The 23,277-nt window shown below is 40.7% G+C and overlaps 1 long non-coding RNA gene across 2 annotated transcripts in view; it reads right to left on the bottom strand.

Moving 5' to 3' along the window:
• Positions 1–12,088: 12,088 nt before the first annotated feature.
• Positions 12,089–23,277, bottom strand: part of LOC129392246 (uncharacterized) — a 53,253-nt gene continuing 42,064 nt past the window's right edge. For both annotated transcript variants that reach the window (XR_008617805.1, XR_008617804.1), the window contains one exon: positions 12,089–12,325. This is a non-coding gene — a long non-coding RNA (uncharacterized lncRNA). The remainder of the gene's footprint in view (positions 12,326–23,277) is intronic.

Below are 23,277 nucleotides of genomic sequence, written 5' to 3'. Positions count from 1 at the left end.
TGATTTTCTAAATTCTCCGAATCAAATAACTCACAAATAAGAGAGCCTGGTCTCCAACTCATACCTTCCAAATGCACACTTCCATCAGTCACTGGGCAATACCACATAGCAAGGTACTCTACTTTTATGGTAAGCACAGAGGACACATTCTGTATGGTTTCGAATGTTGTGTTAAAGCTGTTTTTTTTAAGGACACAGTTACACAGATCCAGACTACTGTGTTTACAAGTTCAAAATGTTTCTAATCAAACAGGATACTACAAAAACTGGTTAGAACCGACTAGGCCCAATATGTTGCAAGATTCGACTTCCAGGAGACCTTGAACCTCAGTATATGCTCATCATAATATATTAGCATATGCTAAACGACACACCCACAGGTGCCAGTCCAGAGGCCGATCATAAAGGGGCAAAATGTGGGCAGTGGCCCAATTCCTGGAAATCCCCGCCCCTCCCCCCAAATAGGTGGAATAATCCTCCCACTTGTTAGCCTATGAAATAACCCAGCCCATAAAAACTAACAACCCTATACCCCTGGGCTGCTCTCACCTTCTGAGATGGACCACATTCTGCCTATGGAATGTGTATCTCTGAATAAACTTACTTTCACTTAAAAAAAAAAAAAAAAGATGTTTCCAATCTCTTCACCCGTTTATTTTATTTATTATACAGAAACACTGATGAAAGTGTTTGTCTGGTTAGCTTAGCTTTCTAAACAAATAAGGTAAGTTTACCACCTAAGTACTAAAATCTGTAACTTGGGATGACATACTGGGCAGAAACTCCATGAGCAAAAACCCTGAACTAGTACTTCACAAAAGAAAAACAAAAGCCAATCAACATATAAAAAGGTACAAAAGGTGTTCTGGGAAATGTAAATTAAAACCACAATGTGATACCACTATACATCCACTAGAATGGTTAAAATTAAAAAGAGATGATACCAGCTGTTTGTAAGGACGTGGGGCAGCCAAAACTCTCATAAGATGCTGGTACCACTTTTGAAGGAAGGCACTGTCTACTAAGCCTAGCTCACCAATTCAACTCACAACACACACATCCCAAATTCCCACATTTACCAAAAGACATACGTAATAATGCTCAGAGCAGCACTTTGCATAATAACCAAAAACTGGAAAAAAAAACTCAAATGTCCATCAAGAATGAATTTATTCAAGGGTCCATCATGAATAAATTGTGGCATTCTTATAAAGTGGAACACTATAATGCAATGAGAATAAACAAACTGTTGCTGTGCACAAAAAGTGAATGATTCTCACAAACATAACGTTGAACAAAAGCAGGCAGGCACAAGGATATACAACTTTTCTGGTAGAAAGTTCAATAAAAGGTAAAAGTAACCTGCAGTCCCAGAAGTCAGGAGGGAAACTACTCTTGGCAGGGAGGAAAGAGGGGGCTTCTGGCTGCTGACAATGGTCTACATCTTGGCTTTGGTGCTGGGTCAGGGCTGTATTCACTTAGGTAAATCACCGAGCTATTTACTTATAATTTAATGGCATGCATACTTTTCTATACACGTTACATTTCAATAAAAATGTAAATAGATAGGAAGACGGGAAGGAGAGAGAAAATAAAGAAGGGGAGGAAGGGGAAGGGAATGTATGAAGTGATGCTATCAGGGCAGAGTAGAGTCCAAACCACCAGGCTTCCTTTCATTCTTACATCTGCTATTAGTAGTTAGTCTACCTCTTCCTTTACTACCAAGCTGTTCTCTGGCACTTTTCAATGTTATCCATGCAACTGCCAATATCAGGCCATTTCTGTCTTCTAATTTGTAGCTTACTGTTTGCTGTAGGATTAGAAATGTTATAATCAGCCGCTGGAACTGTATCTGAATTAAAGAGCAAACAGAATCTGAGAGGTGTCCTATGAGTAAAGTGAATCCTCTTTAATGATGTCTTTTTTTTTTAGCCCTCTATTTTGCAGGCTCAGAGGCTGTTTTGCTGAAGAATATGCCAAATATAGGAGTTCCAAATAGATGGAGTTGTAACTGGGCCCTATCCGTGCATACTAGGTCTCCAGGCCAAAGCTAGAAATAACTAACATAAAATTCCAGATCCTACAAGTTTACTTATTTGCAAACAGTATAAGAGAATATCAGGCAGTGAATATATTTATAAAAAAGAAAAGAACTGCTAACTTTTTTCTTTTTTTTTTTTTTTTGGCTGCGTTGGGTCTTCACTGCTGCGTCCAGACTTTCTCTAGTTGCTGCTAGCGGGGGCTACTCTTCGTTGCAGTGCACAGGCTTCTCATTGCAGTGGCTTCTCTTGCTGTGGAGCACAGGTTCTAGGCGTGTGGCCTTCAGTAGCTGGGGCACGCAGGCTCAGCAGTTGCGGCTCAAGGGCTTTAGAGCGCAGGCACAGTAGTTGTGATGCACGGGCTTAGTTGCTCCACGGCATGTGGGATCTTCCCCGACCAGGGCTCAAACCTGTGTCCCCTGCATTGTTAGTCCAACTGCTAACTTCTTACCCAAGACATTATGAACAGTTTTTCTAATTGTGTCACTCATAGAACATCATATCAGTTTCAAAGAATATATTCCTTTCTAATTTTGTATTTTTATTAATTTTGATTTTTCAAATTCCCCAAAGAAAGTATACTAAAAGTTTTATTTAAAACTTTTTTAATGTTTCCAATACAGAAATTCAAGTGAAACAAAGGATACTTTTTCTACACAATAATCCACAAAGTAAAAAAGAAAACACACACAAAAAAAACTTTGAAATACTAGTTGGTGATTATTTCCTTTTACATCCTAATTTCATGTAACTTCTTTCTGTATCCATTCTCCATGAAAAACAAAAGTTAGCTCTCAAGCCTGGAGCTAGAACGGGCACACACAAACTGAAAGCTTCACCCGCGGGCACTGCAGGACCTGAACTAAAGAGGAGACAGGTGGGTGCCTCTACTGAACAGAATTACCTACAGGAACGGAAACTCTCACTTTACACCAAGGTCAATGTTCATCTGCTTTAGTATCTTAAAAGCTGTGACTAAAACAATACTCATTCATTTGATAACAGTCATTCAATAAACAGGCGTCACTAGTTCAAAGATGAAATGTTCATTCCCACCTCCACCAATAATTTTCCACTTAGTTTAAGAAAAGCATACAAAAGTTCACTGTGTCTTAACTTCCTCATCTTTTCGACAAGCATGATAATCCCTTACATCTACTTAATTTGCAGGGAAGAAGAAAAAGATGGATGTTTTGGCTTCTGAAAACAACTACAGATGTACATGGTTTCACCATTATTAGTTCTATCACCATCTTTTCGAACACATAACTTAATCCAAAGGCAAGTAAGACCTTATCATGGAGGGATGAAATTATGAACATCATGAAGAAGATTGGAAGAAAAAGTTTTCTCTCTTCTTTGTCACAGCAGATAAATAAATCCATCACCATTCATAGCTGGGTGTCCTTTTGATGCCTTGTTTGAAATGCCATTGCACTGCTGAGACTAGAGAAATGCAATAAAAGTCATTGCCACAAAATCATTACGACAGTCATAAATATGGTTTCAGATAAAATAAAATCGGCTACCTCTACAAATGAGTATTATTCATGCACCTGTGCATGTGCATGTGTGTAAATGTACATCAGACAAAAGAACTGGGTAAAAGGTGGGTTAAAAGAATCCATCTCCACTGCTGCAAAAATAACTAACGGTGTGCGCTACAAGGGATATAAAATATCATCTTAATGTTAGAAGGACAGCAGCATATTTTCTATTTGTGACATAAACATATCAAATGCTTAGCTCTTGGGAGAAAGGCAAAAGCATATGTAAAATAAAACTTAGCCCTGACCTTATATGAAAAAAACATTATTCTTCCCCTCCCTTAGAATTCCTGCATTACGCAAAAAGTTCCTGAAAGTAGCAAGATCTAGTTTAGCTTTGTAAAAGTCTTACTAACTTCCTGGATGTTCCTAAACTATGTGTTTTGCTAAATGGCTTCCCCAACATAGATAAATGTCATAAATCACAGGTTGGCCTCAGAAACTGCAGCAACAGCGAGAACCAGAATAGGTGTTCCACTTACAGCTTCTTTTGTCCCATCAAATCAATGTGCCCTGATTCTTTCCACTTAGCAATCAAGGAAAACCTCCTTAGAAACTTTCATCATCATTATATTTTTCTCTTCTCAGTTTGTTCTTTCCACTCCCAATCTTTATAGCTATCAACTCCAGTCTTGGCTTCTATTCACATTAAAAACAAACACAGAAACGCTCCAAAACAAGTAGATGATGTGTGTTGCCACACTTAAGTAGCAGTGAATTCTCACAGGACTCTCTCCCCTAACAACAGTAGTCCTCGTGGACTGCAGCGCCCTCAGAGGCAGGCAGAGAAACCTGATTATCTACATGATTCAAAAACTTATGTGCATTTCCTTTCCTTAAGTGCTGTGTTTTCTTTAAGATGTAAGCTATGGCCTGACTATCCACCTTGTTATCAGAACAAGGGATCAGAACCTTAAAATTATACTTGCCAGAGCTAAGTGAAAAATGAAATTACCACCAGAGTGTGCTGGAAGTTGTCCCAAAGGTTACCCGTTTCTATCACAATGTTTTCTCTAAATATGATTCCCTGTATTGCTTTCACACACTGTTCTAAACCCAAAACATATTCTAATCATTTAAAAGACTAAACTAATAACACTAACAGTCAAACATTTAAAGTCATTTTATGTTAACAAAATGAACTAAAAAAGATACATATATGTTAGTAAGGCTCCAGAATGACCCCTAAACATTAAATGATACCCAAAACCTCATTTTGAAAACAGCTTCATGCAAAATGTTGGGGGTTTCTTAGTTTTCTGTTTTCACAAAGGTAGACATGCCTGGAACTATCAAAATATCCCATCTTATCCCTTCCACCTCCGCTCTGATAAATACCCTACGCCTCAAGAGTTCAGTAGAGTACTGCTTTCCTCTCTCTATCCATATATGTGGGAGTTTTTTGTCATCTTACCAGAGACCCTGAGATAAAGTTAAAACTATTCAATTTCAAGATGTAATAGAATGAGAACAGAATCTTATCACTACATTTAACTTTAAAATGAAAGTAAAAGGTTTTTTTCCCCAGTTGTTAAAGCTATAGAAAAAGTAGACATGTTTTCTTTGATTGAAGTTATACTAATAACCTCAATCTAAGTGCCATAATGACCATGAAAATTACTTAAATGTTAACGTGATGGATACAAGGAAAAGAGTTCTTAAGTCAGAAACCTTTTCAAAAGACATTACATTGGCCATAAGAAGTTACTGAATACTGATCTAACTGCTTTGAACAATCTATTCAAATCAAAATGAAAAACTAAGCCCTATTGAGCAATGTACACTTAAATTTAATTCAGGTAGTATTCGAACTCCAAGTCCCAGATACATGAGAAAAAGGGAAATATGTTACAATGTAGTGTCTCTTAGGAAAGGAATTGTTCCAGGATTTGAGACAATGTGTGTTTGGCACAGGCCAGTGTTCATGATTTCCCACTGGGAGCAATTTTCTCCAGCACTGAAGTGAAATGGGAAAAGAAATGAGGAGGGTAAACCAGCATTATAAAGTGCTCTTCATCATCAAGCCTGGAAAGAGCTTGGTGCAGGCCAGTTATGAAGGCAAGGCCTGGAGAAGGAATGAGGGGTGGACAAAACAAATTTTACATGGAACTTTTTTTAAAAATGGTTTACGATGGTAGAACAGAGGTAGAATGGCTTCCTTCTCCATCTCTCATGTCAAGTTCCGGTTTTTTTTGTTGTTGCTGTTCTTTTGTTCTTTAATAACTTTCCTGCTTGTGGTGCTTGCTGCAGTTTGCTGATGTAGTTCCCAACTCCTGCCTTCCTTTGGTGACTCTTATTAACGGACTGGCAAAGGCTGGGTAAAATGCACTTAAGAAAAAAGAAATCACCTCTTCTTGCCAAGACGCACATGCTGCCCATTACCTGAGAAAGAGCTCCACTGTCGCCGGCCAAGAGAAATCCCAGTTTAACCTCTGCCTACCCTTTCCAAATCCATTGCAAATAATTGTGTGTGTGCCACTTGCAGAGAATCTGCCTGACTCACCCCCGCTTTCGGCGTGCCAGGGAAAGATGTGACTGCTCAGTCTCGGAGCTGGCAGTGAAGTGGGGGCCGCGGTCTCGGCAGCACCTAAAGTTCCCCCTCCAGCCTCCCCCGCTAGTGGGTTTGGGGACGTTACCCTCTCAAGCAGGTGCCCAGCCACACTGGGGCCACCCACGCTCACAGGAACACACGTGTCACTGCGCCGCAGCCCGGCCCGAGGGGTACAGTGGCCCCCAGTCCGGGCGGCAACGCCGGGTTACGCGCTGAGGGCTTTACAGGAGAAACAGGACCACCCAAACTCCTCCTCTAAACGCGAAGAAGAAAAAAAGTACTTTTCCGCGTCCTCGGCTTGCACACTCCGCCAGCGCCCAGCCCCGGGGATGCCTGGCCCGCAACTGACCTCTCTCTTCCTCCCGGCGCGCGCCAGAGGCCGCCTGAGCCCCCTCCGGGACCTGCCCCGGGCCCGCCGCCCCAGCGCCCGCCGCCGCCGGGAGGCGGGGGACTCGGCCGACCCTCCCTCCCCGGCCCCGGCCGGGCGCTCACCTCCGGGGGTCCGGCTTCCGTCGCTCCTCCAGTTTGGCGGCTGAGTGTGGGGCTGAAGCCGCCGCCGCCGCCGCCACCGAAGCGCTGCCCGGCACGCCGCCGGGGCTGGAAGCTGTGGGCCCGCGGGATCCCCGGAGGCGCGGGCTCGGGGCGCGGCGGGGCCGAACCGCGGGAAGTTGGTGCGAGGCGCGGAGCGAGCGGGGCGCGAGCCACCCGCGCCCAAGTAGTCACAACTTTGCCGCCCGGGTGGGTGCGCGCTCCGGAGCGGAGGGAGGCGAGGACGGGGCGAGGGCGCTGGGGCGGGAGGGTCCTTGGAGCCAGCAGGACGGGAACCTGAACGGCCCGCGAGAAAAGGGGGGAGACAGCGCGGGGGATAGATATCTACACGGCCCGCGCGGTGAGCGGCCAGTGAGTGTGGGAGCGCGCGGGCGTCTACTCTACTTTGCCTTCTGCAGCTCCTGCATATTTATGGGGATCGCCGACGTTTCTGCCAGTAACTAACACTGCAGCGGCGGTGCCCGGCCTGGACGCCCCTCGGGAGCGAGCCCGGGGAGGGCGGGGGGATCGGAGAAAGCGGCGGTGGCGGAGGTTGTGCCACGAGCGCGAGCCCGCGATCCATATTTAAAGCCGCGACTGGCCTCGGCCGGCCCCCTGCCCTGCCCTCGCTCGCGCGCGCCCGGCCCCCACCGCTCCGGGCCGCCGCTCGGCGTCAGCAGCCCGGGATTCGGCGGCGGCGGTGGCGGCAGCGGCGGCGGCGGCGGCGGCGGGGAGGGGCCTCGAGCCGCACCGCCCCTGCCGGGGGCCCCGGCTCAGCGCGCAGCGCCCAGCTGGAGCTGACCGAGGACCCGGCTCCCGACCCGCCGCCTTCGCCTTCCCGGGTTCCGTCTCTCTCACACCCTGAGCGGGCTGCGAGGACCAGCTTTTTGTCCTATTCGCTAGAGTTCCCCGCTGGGGAGAGCTTATTCTTTCTTGCAGAACTGAAGTTGCTGGCATTTCCCAGCCCCAGGTCACTCTTGACGCTACTACAGAAAACTTGAGGAATATAGGTAGAGAGAGTGCTGCCAGCACACAGTATTAAGACATCGTACACCTTTAGCAGAGGATGTCTGCGGAGAGCACGGCTCTCAACCTTGTCCTTCGCTTATGTCACTGGACTTCTGTCGTCCTTAAGCAGTTTGGGAAACATCTTTAAGCCATCCAAGGGAGTTTCTTGAGGATATAAAGGGATTATTGTATTTACTGTGTTCCTAAGGCCAATTAGAGTTTAAGTCCCCTTTGCCAAGCACATACTACTAATAATATATCAATGACCTAGCCCCATCGTGATCAGTTAAGTAGACCATTAAGCTATAAACAGACCGTCAGCACAGACACCGTCTAATGTTTTGAGTACTGCTAGAGAAGCCACTTAATGGATTTGAGCCGCACGGTATATGACGTAAGCCTATATAAGCCTATTAATACATATTATATACATAATACACATGTGGAAGTCACTGACCAAACTGCATCTTTGAGGATAGCCACCAAAACACATAAAGCCCAAGAGAAATAATATCACATACTGACAACCTGCTCCAAAGATTTGGTTCCAAACCTTCCTTCAGTGCTAAGCTGTAATTAATAAGACTGGGGGGGGGGAATCTGGAGGGAAATAATTTGGGGACAAGACTTTTTTTTTTTTTTTTTGGTCTGCGTTGGGTCTTCATTGCTGCCTGCAGGCTTTTCCCCATTTGCGAGGAGGAGGAGGCGGGGCTACTCTTTGTTGTGGAGCGCAGGCTCTAGGAGCGAGCGGGCTTCAGTAGTTGTGTCACACGGGCTCAGCAGTTGTGTCACACGGGCTCAGTAGTTGTGGCTCGCGGGCTCTAGAGCGCAGGCTCAGTAGTTGTGGCACATGGGCTTGCTCTGCGGCATGTGGGATCTTCCCAGATCAGGGCTTGAACCCATGTCCCCTGCATTGGCAGGCAGATTCTTAACCACTGTGCCATTAGGGAAGTCCCAGGGGAAAAGACTTTTCTTTCCAGTATTTAAAACTGGAATAGATCTATTGTACTTCACCAGTGCTTGGGAAGCAGGTATATACTCGTATCTTTTTAAAAAACTTAGTGTGTTTAAAATCCTTAGTCAATGCTCAGGAGACACTAGGAACCACCAGAAGCTGTCTAATGTTTAAAATTAAATTGCATTAATGTTGTGTGTCTGGCTGTTGTTACATCTGGCTCACATATATGCTCACACATTCAACATGACCCACTGCAGTGATGTGGGAAATTCAAAACAAAAGATTTTTTTTTTAAGCTTTAAAGGTTTTCCCTACACAGTTATATTTTGGTTTTAGACTAATGTTAAAATTAACTTTCAGTCCCTGAGCACACAGTTAGCAAGAATCAGCAACCCCAAAGTAAGCTCACAGGAAAAGAGAAGACACTTTTGTATTAAGAATTTACAACTGCTCTTCAGCAGTTTTTCACACTGTGGATTATGTATTTCCACATAGCTGACAATTTCTCATTATAATCGTGAACCAGCCATGAATGGTCAGCGTTGGTGACTGTTTGGGAAAGGAAAAATCCAAGAAGCTTAAGTTTTCCAATATTCTGCTACAAAATATATCAAACTGTCCTTCATGCAAACCAAATAAGTAACCTCTGAAGGCACTTCACTATCAAGATTGACAAAATTTTACCCTGAAAGAGTATAGGGCTGGAGTGTGGGGTGGGAGGCAGAGAGGGAATTAGGGCACTTTGGGCTGAGGTTTCGTGTGTGCCTTAAATTAATGAGAAAAAGAGCTGTCACTGGCAACAAGCCAACAACCTGTTATCTTTCTCATTACTTGATGTTTGGTATCCCACAATTAACAGAGCATGTTCCATTTCCTTTCCTATTGATTATTGTCCAGTAATTGAGATGCAAGTGTTTTTCTTTTGAAAGGTCATTAACTTTTCTCGTTATCTCTGCATGTGGTCACCTTTGCTATTGCTATTCTGAGCAAGGACAATGAATCCTGAGATCTTTTTTTCACTGATCCTAAACCTTGAATTATGTCCCTTGATTCTCATGAGCCCAAAGAAAGATTTATTTGTTCATTTTGTACTGGAGTTCACACAACTTGGTGACAAGAAGGATGAACAGAAAAAATTAGTGGAATTAGAAAAACAGTATAAGTAGTCTTTTCGGGTAATGATTTTTTTTTTTTATTAAGTAACTCTCTGTGGGGCTTCCCTGATGGCACAGTGGTTAAGAATCCACCTGCCAACACAGGGCACACGGGTTCGAGCCCTGGTCCAGGAAGATCCCACATGCCACAGAGCAACTAAGCCCATGCTCCACAACTACTGAGCCTGCGCTCTAGAGCCCACAAGCCACAACTACTGAGCCCACGTGCCACAACTACTGAAGCCCGTACGCTTAGAGCCCGTGCTCCGCAACAAGAGAAGGCACTGCAATGAGAAGCCCGCACACAGCAACGAAGACCCAATGCACCCCCAAAAAATTTTTTAATAAATTTATTAAAAAATAAAATAAATAACTCTGTGCTAAATGACCTTCTAGAATACTAACCCACTACTTAACTTATCAATCAAGTTTCTTTGATATCATCCAACGTCCTTATAGGCACCTAAAGAAACAAAAAGATGGGAGGAAGAAACTTTGTTTCAATGACAGGCACCATCTAGTGGCAGCAGGTGATGAAACCTCCTGATGACATAATGTCTCCAGCAAGAATGAAGATGAAGGTTTTCGAATAGGCAGTCCAGGCATTCCTGGTCTTGGAGAAGCTTGGCACTCTTTGATTCTAAAACAAGAAGTTTGTATGTTAAAAAAATAATGCAACTAGTAGACCCTGTGACGATTATTCACAGAAATAGGGTACAGATCTGACCTGCAGGTAGAATTATTGCCGCAAAGAGTTTTCTCAATCTTTGTTGTGGTTGTGTATAGTCACTCCTCTTTATAAAGACCTCTGTATTTTTTTTTAACTTAAAGATCTCTGTATTTAAGTTTCTTTATATAAACCAAGGAGAGTGATGGCTTGTCACTGAATATTATCTATAAAGCATTTTTTTCAACAAATAGCAGAGCCCATAAACTATTATTTGCAGTTTTTTATTATTCTATTTTACTAGAAAAGAAAAAAAGGGTGAAAGCTATAATTGAATGTTTATCCTGGAGTTATACAAAATTGCAACATTCATACACATCTCATTTGGGGCCCTAAACAAAAGGAGGTAGTATAGATATGTTATATCCTGTTACTACAAACTTCAAAGAATAATCAGAAATGTTTCTCAATATCAGCTTCTTTTTAAACACATGGCTCGTTGGTGGAAGTCTGATAAACATTTTGCTACACAGAATAGAGATTTTCTTTGTGCTAATACTTGTTTTGACTTGTAGTTGTTTTGTTATTAAACAATATTGATATCTAATGCTCATTAAAGTGGCTGCCCTTGAATCAGTTTAATCAACCACTTCATAATGTAAGAGTAAGGAAAGAGAAAATCACTTTTTCTTCCCATCCTGGGACTAGTCTGGGATGAAACTGAAGATACAGACAAAGAGATCACTTAAAGACTTCATTTTTGTTTCACTTACACTCCAGAAATTACATATTCAGTCTGCAAAATTCCTGAATAAATTCAGCCAACCTTGATATATAATCTATATTCCCTCCTTCAAATTCCAGGTTTAAAAATAACTGTAGTCCCACCAACGTAGAGCACAAATATATGGATACCAAGGGGGAAAGGGTTGGGGGAGGAATTGGGAGATAGGAATTGACATATATACACTATTGATACTATGCATAAAACAGATAACTCATGAGAACCCACTGTATAGCACAGGGAACTCTACTCAGTGCTCTGTGGTGACCTAAGTGGGAAGAAAACCCAAAAGAGAGGGGATATATGTATACATATAGCTGATTCACTTTGCTGTACAGCAGAAACTAATACAACATTGTAAAGCAACTATACTCCAATAAAAATTAATAAAATAATTTTTAAAAATAACTGAGTCCCTTTTTATGAGTGAAGAAAGATGAACACAGGTTTTGTAAGCTGTCAGCATGGCACGAGCTAGGGAAAATAATTTTATTTGGTTAAATATGCGTCATAAGTTGCTTCACAGCTTAAACTACTGAACTCTCAGCCGTATCCAAATGTCATTTTAAAACACGTGGGACTTTCCCGGCCGTCCAGTGGTTAAGACTCCGTGCTCCCAATACAGGGGGCACGGATTTGATCCCTGGTCGGGGAACTAAGATCCCATATGCCGTAGGCTCAGCCTAAAAAATTTAATTAATTAATTAATTAATTATTTTAAAAACCACATACCTAACATCAAATATTAGAAGAGGTTCTAACTTCTAAAAACAAGAGACTATCTCTGTTCATGTCGAGTAAGGCAAGTTATTCAACCTTTCTGGGCCTCAGTTCCCTCAGCAATAAAATCAAGGGGCTTAAGATAATTACCCAAAAACCCAATAATTCCAATAGGATACTACAATATTTTCCTTTAATAAAATTTGAACAATATGTTTGTGATAGAGAGAAACTTGCAAACATTTCAGAAATAGTATTGACACATTTATTATGAGTGCTCTGTTTAATAACGCTAGGCCAGAGTTTCAGCCTCTTCCTCCCACAGGAATTCTCCCATGGATCAGCCCCAACAGCAGGACACAGGCCTCTCTGTTTGGAAAGGAAAAGGGAAAATTAAATTGAGCTACTAAGCCACTACAACCTATGCCCTCTATGATTAAAAAGATTAGTCTGGTTTTAGGTAAGATAGTAGAGAATTACATCAGACTTTTCTACCAAAACCGACTCCCAGGGCCCTTGGACTCTGCTAATCAGTGTGTGTGTGTGTGTGTGTGTGTGTCTGTGTGTATGTCTGTGTGTGTGTCTGTGTGTCTGTGCCTATGTCTGTGTCTGTGTGTGACCCACTAGCCACGTCCCAGACACAGACAGGTGCTTGTTCCTTTGTATCCTGCTGGCCTCCCACCTCCTGGAGGATGAATAAGCCCAGATGGCAGGCTGCTTGCTCTGAAGTTGCTCTTCCTTTTCTCCTATGGACTGAGTCACATGGACATAGCGGTTCCACTGTGTGGAGACAGGTTTTCTACAGATTAACCAACCACTGGATCAAACTGGTCCATGACCATTCTCATCCCATTGGTCTACTCCCCAGACCAGACCTATCCTGCAGCCCACAACCCCCCCTCCATCTCCTAGCAAATAACCAAACAGTTGACACTTCCAGTGCACATCTGCAAGACTGATCTCTTTACAGGAAATGCTGCAAGATATTGAAATTTGAATATTAAAAGTTGCCTCTTCTTTTTCCCCCTATCCTGAGGGAGGACACATTCTGAGCAAATTTGCCCTTTATGACTTTTTAGTTTCCCCTTGCTGACCAAAAGATGCTCAGTTCTACACAGAACATGAAGCATGACTGGGTTATCCATTCAGCCCACAAATATTTATCAAGCACCTACTGTGTGTCCAGGACTCTTCCAGGTGATGGGTTCCTAGAACAAGCAAAGTCCTGGCTTCATGGACATTACAAGTGGACAAATATCAATATATAGACAAGATAATCTCCATTTCCTTGGAATGCAAAATGCTGTGACGTAATAAATGGTATAAATAGGGTGGCCAACCATCCCAATTTATAGTTCCAGTTTACCCTCTTATCACTGTGTAATAGCACTCACTTTCATTATCAGATGAGAAATTGGTGAGAAGGTATAGAATCACCCTAGCTCCAGAAGAAACAAAACACAGTGAGAGGGTGAGGGAGAGCCGTTTGCAAGTGGATATTAGGGAAGACCTTTCTGACATGGTGATGTTTGAGCACACAGATCTGAATGACAGATGAATACATATGAAAAATTTTAAAGGCAACTTGACAGGACAAACAGCATTTGGCACGAGTTTTACACATAGTAGAAACTTGATAATTACTCATAGAATGATCAATTGCATCCACTCTCTTTGGAACATTAAAAAGAGAGACCCTTACTCAACCAGAATACATTTCTATTACAACAGATTCAGGCTCCACAAATTCCTTAAGACAGCATTCTTCCTAACGTATAACTTGTAGACTATATCTATGTATTTATTTGCATGTGCATAAAACATCTCTGGAAGGATATAAAAGCAACTAAAAGCAGTATTTGCCTCCAGGAAAGGGAACTAGGTGATTGTGGGGTAGGCATAGGGAGAAAGACTTTTCACTGTATCCTTTGTAATTTTTTGAATTTTGAGCCATGTGGATCAATTGCTTATTTTTTTAACTTAACTTTGATTTAAAATATATAAATAATCACATTTACCTGCCTATAACTATTTTCCATACAAGTACTATATAATTATATATTGTATATTATTGTAATATATAGTTCACAGAAACCCTTCTGATGGACAGTAAGATTAATATCCTTACAAACTATGAAACAGAGGCTACTGCGACACCAATGACACGACTGGAATGTCTGAACCCTTTCATAGTTATTGGATGCTGTTCAGTGCTGACAGTGTTTGCTCACTGCCCACCTGGGCTTTGTTCAAGTTAGTGTTGTGGGATGAGAAGATCTTCAAAAGAATATTGCTGCCTTTTCTTGCACCTGGGCAAATAAAAATACAGTACAAAATTTTAAAGTAATGTTTTATTGGGCATCTTGTTGTACCTTTGATGATAGCTGTTGGTTTTCGAAAATGAAAATCTGTTGCTTTTTTCTGTTATGATAGTAATATAGTTTCATTATAAAAAAAGTTGTGCAACAGAGAAAAATAGATGGAATGGCAGTGAGAAATATCCCCTTTCAGAGAAGACTGCTAATATTCGGGCATATTTTCCTTTTTGCATAATTAAGATCTGTGGTTTCCAATTGATTGATCACAGTGTATTTTTTTTTTTAATGATGTGGTCATCGAGACTAACTTTAAGTGAGAACAATCTCTTTTGGCATAAACGCAAGTTTTAAGAGATACAGCTAGAAAAAAAGGGGTGTGGAGCCTGAATTTGGTTCCATCTTCCTAAACCCAGTTAATAGGTGTTACACTCTTATGTCAGCACAATTCCAGAACTGCCCTTCTGCTTATGAAAATTCACATGAAATAGGCTCTCTATTGACAGTTTCTGCTACCTGGCAATGAAAATATTGATAGCCCCACTAACAATACTAATACATGCGAATGCTGCTAATAGCCAACGCTTACATACCCATTACCGCGTTCCAGGGATTGTTCTAATTACTGAAGATAAATGAACTCATTCTTCATAATAACCCTATTATTAGTAGTGTTATCCCTCCCATCATCAAGAGAAGCAACGTGAATACCAGAACTCCATACATCTTCTTACATGTCAACTCTGTTTCAGATTTCCTCAAAATTAGTGGAAGTTTGGAGTTGGGGGTTGGTCTTTTTCTCTGTGAACTTAAACATCTGATCCAGAGAGTTGGCTAATTGTTGGGGAAATCCACACAATATGATACTTCAATTACGTCTACTACTCCAATTTCAACTGAACCTGACAGAGCACATGTACACTAATATCAACACCTGCATATACTTTCTGAGAACTCAGCTATCCAAAACCAGAATGTTTGGAAGTTGAAGCCACTATAGTTTGGTTTTATTTTCTTTTCTAACATGGCTGCTTTAAAATCACAACTATTTAAAATGAGACTTTTTTGTGCTATTTTCTTTTAACTTCAATTACATGTATGTGCTTTCTAGCCACTCATCCCTATAGGGCACAAAATAGACATAGAACATATATGTTTGAAGGCCATTAATAACATCCCATGAACGGGTAACACCATGGTATTTACTTGTTCCATCCCTCCTTAACTTTTTAATTTTTCATACTGAAATAAGTGGTAGAAGAAAATCTTTTTCTTGGTATTCTGGTATGGTTATTGTTGTTTTGGTATTTAGGCCCTAGCCTGGTACTAGCAATCTTCATCCCTAAGTTAAATTTTAAGACTTTCATCTCTGTTTACCAAAAATGAACATTTCATCCAGCATTACACAGAATTTGGTAACAAATTTCCTTCAGCACTTCTTAACTTGCTTAAATTTAAAGGTTAGTATTTAGCAAAAATGGTTCAGAAACTTCTGTGCTAGCATCTGTAATGGTAAGATAGAAACTGAAAGAGAAAGGTAATTTTCAAATAATTAAAAGGTAAATTCCTTTCCTCTCAATTTTCCATTTGAGTACTTTGGTAACTTTGATCCAGGGAAAGTAACCCCAGATCACTCCTAGGTGCTCACATTTCTTCATGGATTCAGTGATATCTTAGAACCAATACCCTGGTATCCTAGTCCAAGGATGGTATTAAAATAAACCCTAAAGAGGGACAAAGTGGAAGAAAGAGCGCTAGACAGCTCTTGCTGCTTCAGCCAGTGGCCCTCAAATTCCATTACCACTTCTTTGATTAAATTAAAATATAATAAGTATTGAATACTTATTTAACACTTTGTCTACCCTGGCAAAAGTAAAAGACATTCTATTTAGAGAAACAACTATTCAAAAGCTTCTGCTGATGCTGCAGTTACTATTTGGAATAAAGAGCAGAGTAATCAAGTAGATGGAGGTGATTTTTCAGAGAATACAGAAGAAAATATTACATACTAGGTATAGTGGTTCTGTCCTAACTGCTTTCATGATCTTGTTTTAGCATAGACTACCAACCGAGGCAAACAGAAGTAGTCCAGTATAATGCTAAAGTTTAAGCAAATAAATTCAGTGCTGCATTCAATAATTAATAATAGCTACCATTTGTCAAGAACTTCCTAATCCTTGTCGATAAGATAAAAATTATCCCTGTTGTACAATTAAGGAAACAGAAGCCCAGAAACAAGTACCAAAGTTATGGGGCCAGGGTTCTGAAACCAGGCCTAAACCTCCACTCTTTCCACTCTACCGTGCTTCCTCAATCTACCCCTAGGAGGTACATGGAGAAAGTTAAGATTACATGGTCCTTGGTCTTTGGTGAAAAAGTGTGGGCTCCTTACCACCCACCCACCCCAATTTTCAGTCTAAACTGCACACAAAGCAGGTGAGTCTTCCTAAAGCACTGTTTTGATTAAGCTCCTACCCTCCTGAAAAAACAACAACAACACTTTCGAAGCTCTTTATCAACTACTGAATAAAGTTCAAATTATTTAGCTTACAGTTAGTGACCTTTCTTGACCAGGTTTCAACCAGCTGTATTTGCTACTGATCCCATACAAAGCTTGATGTATGGGACTTCTCACCACTCCCCAGACATGCATTTCATTTTCTTGGTCCTGGTTACTGGCTCAGGCCAATTTATTTTACCAGGAATGAATTTCTTTCCTCCACCTCCATCTCCACCTATTGAAAGCCTTTTTATTTTTAAACACCCAATTAAAGTGCTACCTAATCCATATTATCTTCTCTGATTAGTTCAGTACAGAAGACCTCTCTCTTCTCCATACGGAGAGCATTTAGGTTGTGCCACTTACGTCTCAATGTAATGAGGCTTTCAGTATGTGTTCCTCATTTCCCCCACAAAACTGTAGCCTCTGTGAGAGTAGAAAATGGATCTTACACATTTTTTACATTCTTCATCTCCTCTAGCGCAGTCCCATAAATATAATAGGCTCTCACCAAAAACTGAATGAAAAAATAAAGAATGAATAAATGAAGCTTAAGTTGAGTTAATGACAATTGCAACTTCAAATATAGTAAGATCTCCCTTGAAAGGTCAGATTGAACCCAAAAAGCACTTGGTGAGTTTTTACTTTTCTGTGGCTATTAATTTAAAAATCATCTTGTGCGTTCAGTCATGGGCTTTAGTACAATATGGATAAGTTTTCATGAGAAATTAGGCTTAAACATATGATTTTTCCTTGTTTTAAGCAATCTTTCATGTATTTTTTTCAAAAAAATATTTTTGGAATGTCTATTATGCACCAGATCCAATGAAGTACTGAAGAAATACGGGTGAGCAAGACAGAAAAGGCCACTGTCTTCAGGGAGCTTAAATTTTAATTGGGAAGAGGCAGTAAACAAGTAAACAAAGGTATAGAATAAGTTCTACTACAGAAATTAATATGATGATAAAGGAGAGAGTAATGAGATCGAATATTTTCGATTGGCTCGGCAGAGAAGGCTTGAGGAGGTAACAACTGACTTTAAGAGTCAGCCATGCAGAAAACTGTGAAGAAAACACTTCAGGCAGATAAAAAGCAGGTTCAAAGACTCTTGCGGGTTGAGGAATAAAAGGAGACTGGTGAGTGTAGAGCAAAATGAGCAAAGGAAAGAGTGGTATGGGATGAGATTTGGGGAAGGCAGGAGCCAGGTCTTGCAGGGTTTTGTAGGTCCAGGAAGAAATTAACATCATATTCTAAGAGCAATCAGAAGCTACTGAAGACTTGTAAACAAGGGTATCACATGATCAAATTTAGGTTTTGGGAAATTCATTCTTAATACTAAATGGAGATGGATTAGAGAAGAACTGATGGCTTGCATTTGGGGGAGAGCACTAAAGATGAGGAGAAGTGGGTGAATTTGAGAGGCATTTTGGGTAGAACTAAGTGGACTTGACAGATTAGATGTAAGAGTTGAAAGGACAAGAAAAATCAGGGATGACTCCTAAATTTTGACTAGGAAACGGTGCTTTTTCCTAAGACGGGGATACCTGATGAGGACCAAGTTTGGAGAAGACAAAAACCACTGTTTTGATTGGGGGAGAAGATATAGAACACTGTTTTGAATGTAGTAGGTTTGGGATGCCTTTTAGACATCCAATTCTAATAAACAATCAATATCATAAAAATGTTAACATTTCACTAAATACATTTTCTCAATTTTGTACTCACTTTTTCTTTGGCCAGGGCGGCAGATTCTGTTTCCCAAAGAGGGTCTCAGTAACATCACCCATTTCCACATCTTCTTCTCCAATGTGACCTTAACACTCCCCTATAAAGAGGTAGAGTCTAACTCTCCTCTCCTGGAATCTGGCTGGACTTGGGACCGCTTTGACCAACAGAACACAGTGGAAGTGAGACTGTATGGCTTTCAAGGCTGGGTTATAAGAGATGATGCAGTTATCACTGTGTTTGCTGGAACAGTCATGCTTGGAGACTTGAGCTGCCATGTAAGAAATCCAACAGTCCTATGGCTGCCATGCTTGGCTCCAAGCCAATTCACTTGGAGCAGCCACATGAAGAAGCCAGCTGTAGGCAGTCCAGGTGGCAGTTCTAGTCTCCAAGTCTTCCCAGCACAGGGCCCAGCCATATGAGCGAAGGGGCCTCCAAATGATCCCAGCCCTCAAATCTTTTCAGCTGAAATCCTAGACAGTGTGGAGCAGAGACAAGCAAACTTGCTGTCCCCTAGCCTGACCCACAGAATCCGTGAGCATAATAAAATGATTATTGCAAGCTACTCAATGTCGGGGTAGTTCGTTAAGCAGCAATAGTACCCAGATCAGCCCGTTAATCAAACATTCGGGGAATAAATACATATAAGCTATACTCCGACCAATCTGCTGCCTGTACAGTTAAATACTACATTCTGAGCGGAGCATGCAATTCCCAAACAAGTTTCTTAAACTCTCATTTTACTTCCTCTAATAAAGGTTGAGTAACCATATTAGTGGTGACTATGGGACAGACAAGGAATCAAGTTCAGACGTAAATTCGGCACTTGATTCTTCTTAGTAAAATTAAGTTTCGTAGTAAGCATATTCAATTTTGATAAAAACGCAAGTCAAATGAAGCCCCCTTTTAAAGCCCTGATGCACATATCCACATTTCAAATCTTGTGATTTCCCTTATATTTCATAAGCAGTCTTCCTGCAGATATCTCTAAGGTCACATGAGTGGAGCTACAGATAGAATAGACTGCTAATGGATAAAATTCCTGTATGACAGATGGTTAGGAAATTGGAACACAAAGTTGTTATGTTTTCAGAAGCAATCCTCGATATTTTTTTCTTTTCTTAACAATCAATATTTTCTCTTTACCTTCCTTTCAAAAAGTGTGAAATAGGAGAATTTGGCCTTGGATATTAGGATGTTTTTTCAAAATAATACCTTAATTTGAAAAACTGTCTTAACACAATGTACTAAATTTTGAAATGAATTATTTTCCCAGGAAATAGCACCTGCCATCCTATAAGTGAATAAAGTCAATTTGCTTTGCCTCTACAGCAATCGGAAATATTTAGTGAGTGATCACACCTTCCTATGAGTGACTAGCAAGCACTAACAATAAATTACATGGCTGAGATAGCAGTTATTTTAGCTGGTCTTTAATCATATTTTACTCCTCAAAAAGTTTTAATTACTCTTGCAGATCCACAATCAATATGAAACTTTTAGCCTTTTATGGGCAAAATAAATTGAACTCAAGAATCTTGACCCTACTCCCTGTCTTCACTATTATGCCATATGGATAATACCAATATTGATACTCTATTTGGAGTGTTAAAATTCTGGAAACCCTTAAAAAACTGTAACTATGTGTGTTTACGTATATATTTTTTTCCATTTCTTTCCAAAGAAATAAACTGACATACTCAGTATTTGAAGCCTTAGAATGTTCCGGCTGCCATATGAAATTTTTATTTTGGAAATTATGGGGTCACGTCATCTTTTTTTTTTTAATGATGTGCTATAACAACTTCAAAACAAATATATGTTTGTTTTCCGAACCGTTTGAATTTAGGGGCTTGTTACATTTCATGAATGTATACCCAATAAGAAATAGGATAAGAAATTAGTTTAAACCAGGGGTCACCAAACTTTTTCTGTAAAGAGTCAGTTAGTAAATGATTTTGACTTTGACGGCCATATATCAATATTATGTCTCAACTACTCTCAACTCTGCCATTGTTGTGAGAAAGCAGCTGTGGGCAATATGCAAATGAATGGGTGTGCAAATGAATGAGTGTTGCTGGATCTGGCCACAGAAGGCCATACTTTGCCAAGCCCTGGCTGAAACTAAAGGCAAGCTACATTAATAAAATATACTGGAATGTAAACATGTTTATTTATGAAAAGATCTACCTTTAAGTCTTGTTGGTGTCTCTTTATACCTCTTGTTTTGTTTTATTGCAGACTATACCATGCCACCTCACTCAGCCAACCTCCACTCTTGCAGCCAACTGAGACAAGTAAATTATCATATTACATCCATGACTGGAATGCCACAAAACCACTCTGGGACACCACAGCAGAAAGAAACAGACCGAAAGACTATACCTAGCATTTTAGAGTTGGAAGGAGGTGTGAAAATACTAATTCAAAATATTTAGCAAAGCATTCTATTACCTTGTGTAGATACATTTAAATTTAAAATGATGGCTGATGTGGCTGATGGGGGTGGGTACGCTGCTCAGAGGCACTAATACCGCACACAATGAAGTGGACACTCCCACTTCACTTAAATAAGAGAATCTAATAAAACTAGAATAACAAAAGTTAAGCCCACACCCTAACCGGTCTCACTATTAAGTAAATGTGACAGAAAATGGTAGGTTAAAAGAATACCTTTATAAAGTATTTCTACTCCTTTGGCTAAATGATGCATCTGATGTAGTCAACCTGGCTTAATTTTTTTTTTTTCCTCCCAGTTTGTGTTAACTAATCATTTTCTAAAAAGTCATCTCCCTTCTACCTCTATGACTCTGATTTCTAGCTCCCTGACCCCATGGTCTCTGTCAAAGATTGAATCATTCCTGATAAAGAACCACAGAACAATTTTAGGAGCATTGTATTGGTTGAAAAAGAATGTTACCAAAAGTAGTAAACAGCAAAATCAGGAGCAATAGAGTAGGTGAAAAAAGTAAATGGAGCTGAAATATCAAATAAATGTGTCTGGTGAATGCTTGAGTGCCTTGTCTTCCTAATCTTACATAAAGATATTTTGACCATATATGGTAGACTTATTTTGCTTTTCCTCTGTCTTTCCAAGTTTTGATCCAAAATCAAGCACAATGGTAAAATGCTCTTTCAGAGTAATAATCTATTGTTCTTTCTTGAGCTAATCCACTAATCTACTTTTGCCCGTGCTCTGCAGTCCTTTATGATTCACACCAATTCTCATGAACTACGACTCCATGTAAAAGACAAGAATAAAGACACAGACCTACTAGAGCATGGACTTGAGGATATGGGGAGGGGAAGGGTAAGCTGTGACAAAGTAAGAGAGTGGCATGGACACATATACACTACCAAACGTAAAATAGATAGCTAGTGGGAAGCAGCCGCATAGCACAGGGAGATCAGCTCAGTGCTTTGTGACCACCTAGAGGGGTGGGATAGGGAGGGTGGGAGGGAGGGAGACGCAAGAGGGAAGAGATATGGGGACATATGTATATGTATAACTGATTCACTTTGTTATAAATCAGAAACTAACACACCATTGTAAAGCAATTATACTCCAATAAAGATATTTTTAAAAAATAAATAAATAAAATAAAATAATAAAAAATAAAAGATAAAGACAAGGGATCAGGGCAAGGTCAGTAGGGACTGAACTCAGGTGTTCTGCCACTTAGCCTTGAACTAAGACCACTAAAACCTGGGAATTATCTGGTTAACAATCATGCACTTACCTGACAGTGGTGGTATCAAATGGGATGTAACTGTTCTATTCCTTATTGGAAGATCTGCCTAAAAAGAGTATGCTGTGTAATAACAGTCAAACAGGAAAGGGCATGAGCTTTGGAGTCAGATCAATCTGGGTTTGAAGCTTCACTCTACTGATTATTCGTGGGGTAACTTCTATTATTAGGGTGATGGTGGACTCTCAGTGCAGGTGGTAAAGGTGGGGGTATTTCTAGTAGCTCAGTAACCATGCAAAGACAAGACAATTATAGAGCCAAAATACTATTAAATAATCCTCTTGGCCCATCAAACATATTGAATGCCTCAATCTATGTTCTATCGTCAATTGAGTGAGCAAGAATGTTATCTCCTTAAAGTGACGTTGGCTGATTTAAGGCCACTGCTTGGCATGGAAATAAGCACTGGAAGAGTCTTCACTATTAAATTCATCCTCTTATTTCCTATAGAACTGCAAACCTCACTGTAATCCCACTCTCAATTAGTAGATTGGGGTGGGAGTAAGGTCAGAGTTAGAGAAGAGAGAAACATTTATTTCTATACGTTTTTATTCCTTTCTTAAACTCTGAGAACAGAATTAAATAATCTATGAGAGTAGACATTCTACTCTCCCATATTATCATGGTTGTCTTTCCTTCATGTCTTAAAAAGTCACTATAAATGTACCCTAACACAACGTTAGGCCTAGAGTCTATAACGGTCTTTTATCACCTGCCACGCTCCTGCTCAGTTTTTTGCTTTTCACTCTGAACTTTGTTTTTTTGTTCACTCAACAATTTATACAGTTTATGTGTCAAACACTAGGCTCAGCAGTGGGAATAAGCAACAGCGAACAAGACGTGACAAAGTCCTGTCCTCATGGAGCTTACTGTAGAGTTCCTAAGGAAAATAGATACTAAAGAAATATACAGGGCTTCCCTGGTGGCGCAGTGGTTGAGAGTCCGCCTGCGATGTAGGGGACATGGGTTCGTGCCCCAGTCCGGGAGGATCCCACATGCCGCGGAGCGGCTGGGCCCGTGAGCCATGGCCAC

The sequence above is a fragment of the Physeter macrocephalus genome, chromosome 7 (genome assembly GCF_002837175.3).
Source record: "Physeter macrocephalus isolate SW-GA chromosome 7, ASM283717v5, whole genome shotgun sequence".
Taxonomy (NCBI): Eukaryota; Metazoa; Chordata; class Mammalia; order Artiodactyla; family Physeteridae; genus Physeter; species Physeter macrocephalus.
Note: the sequence above shows the minus strand (reverse complement) of the source record. Positions and strands in the feature narration are given on the sequence as shown.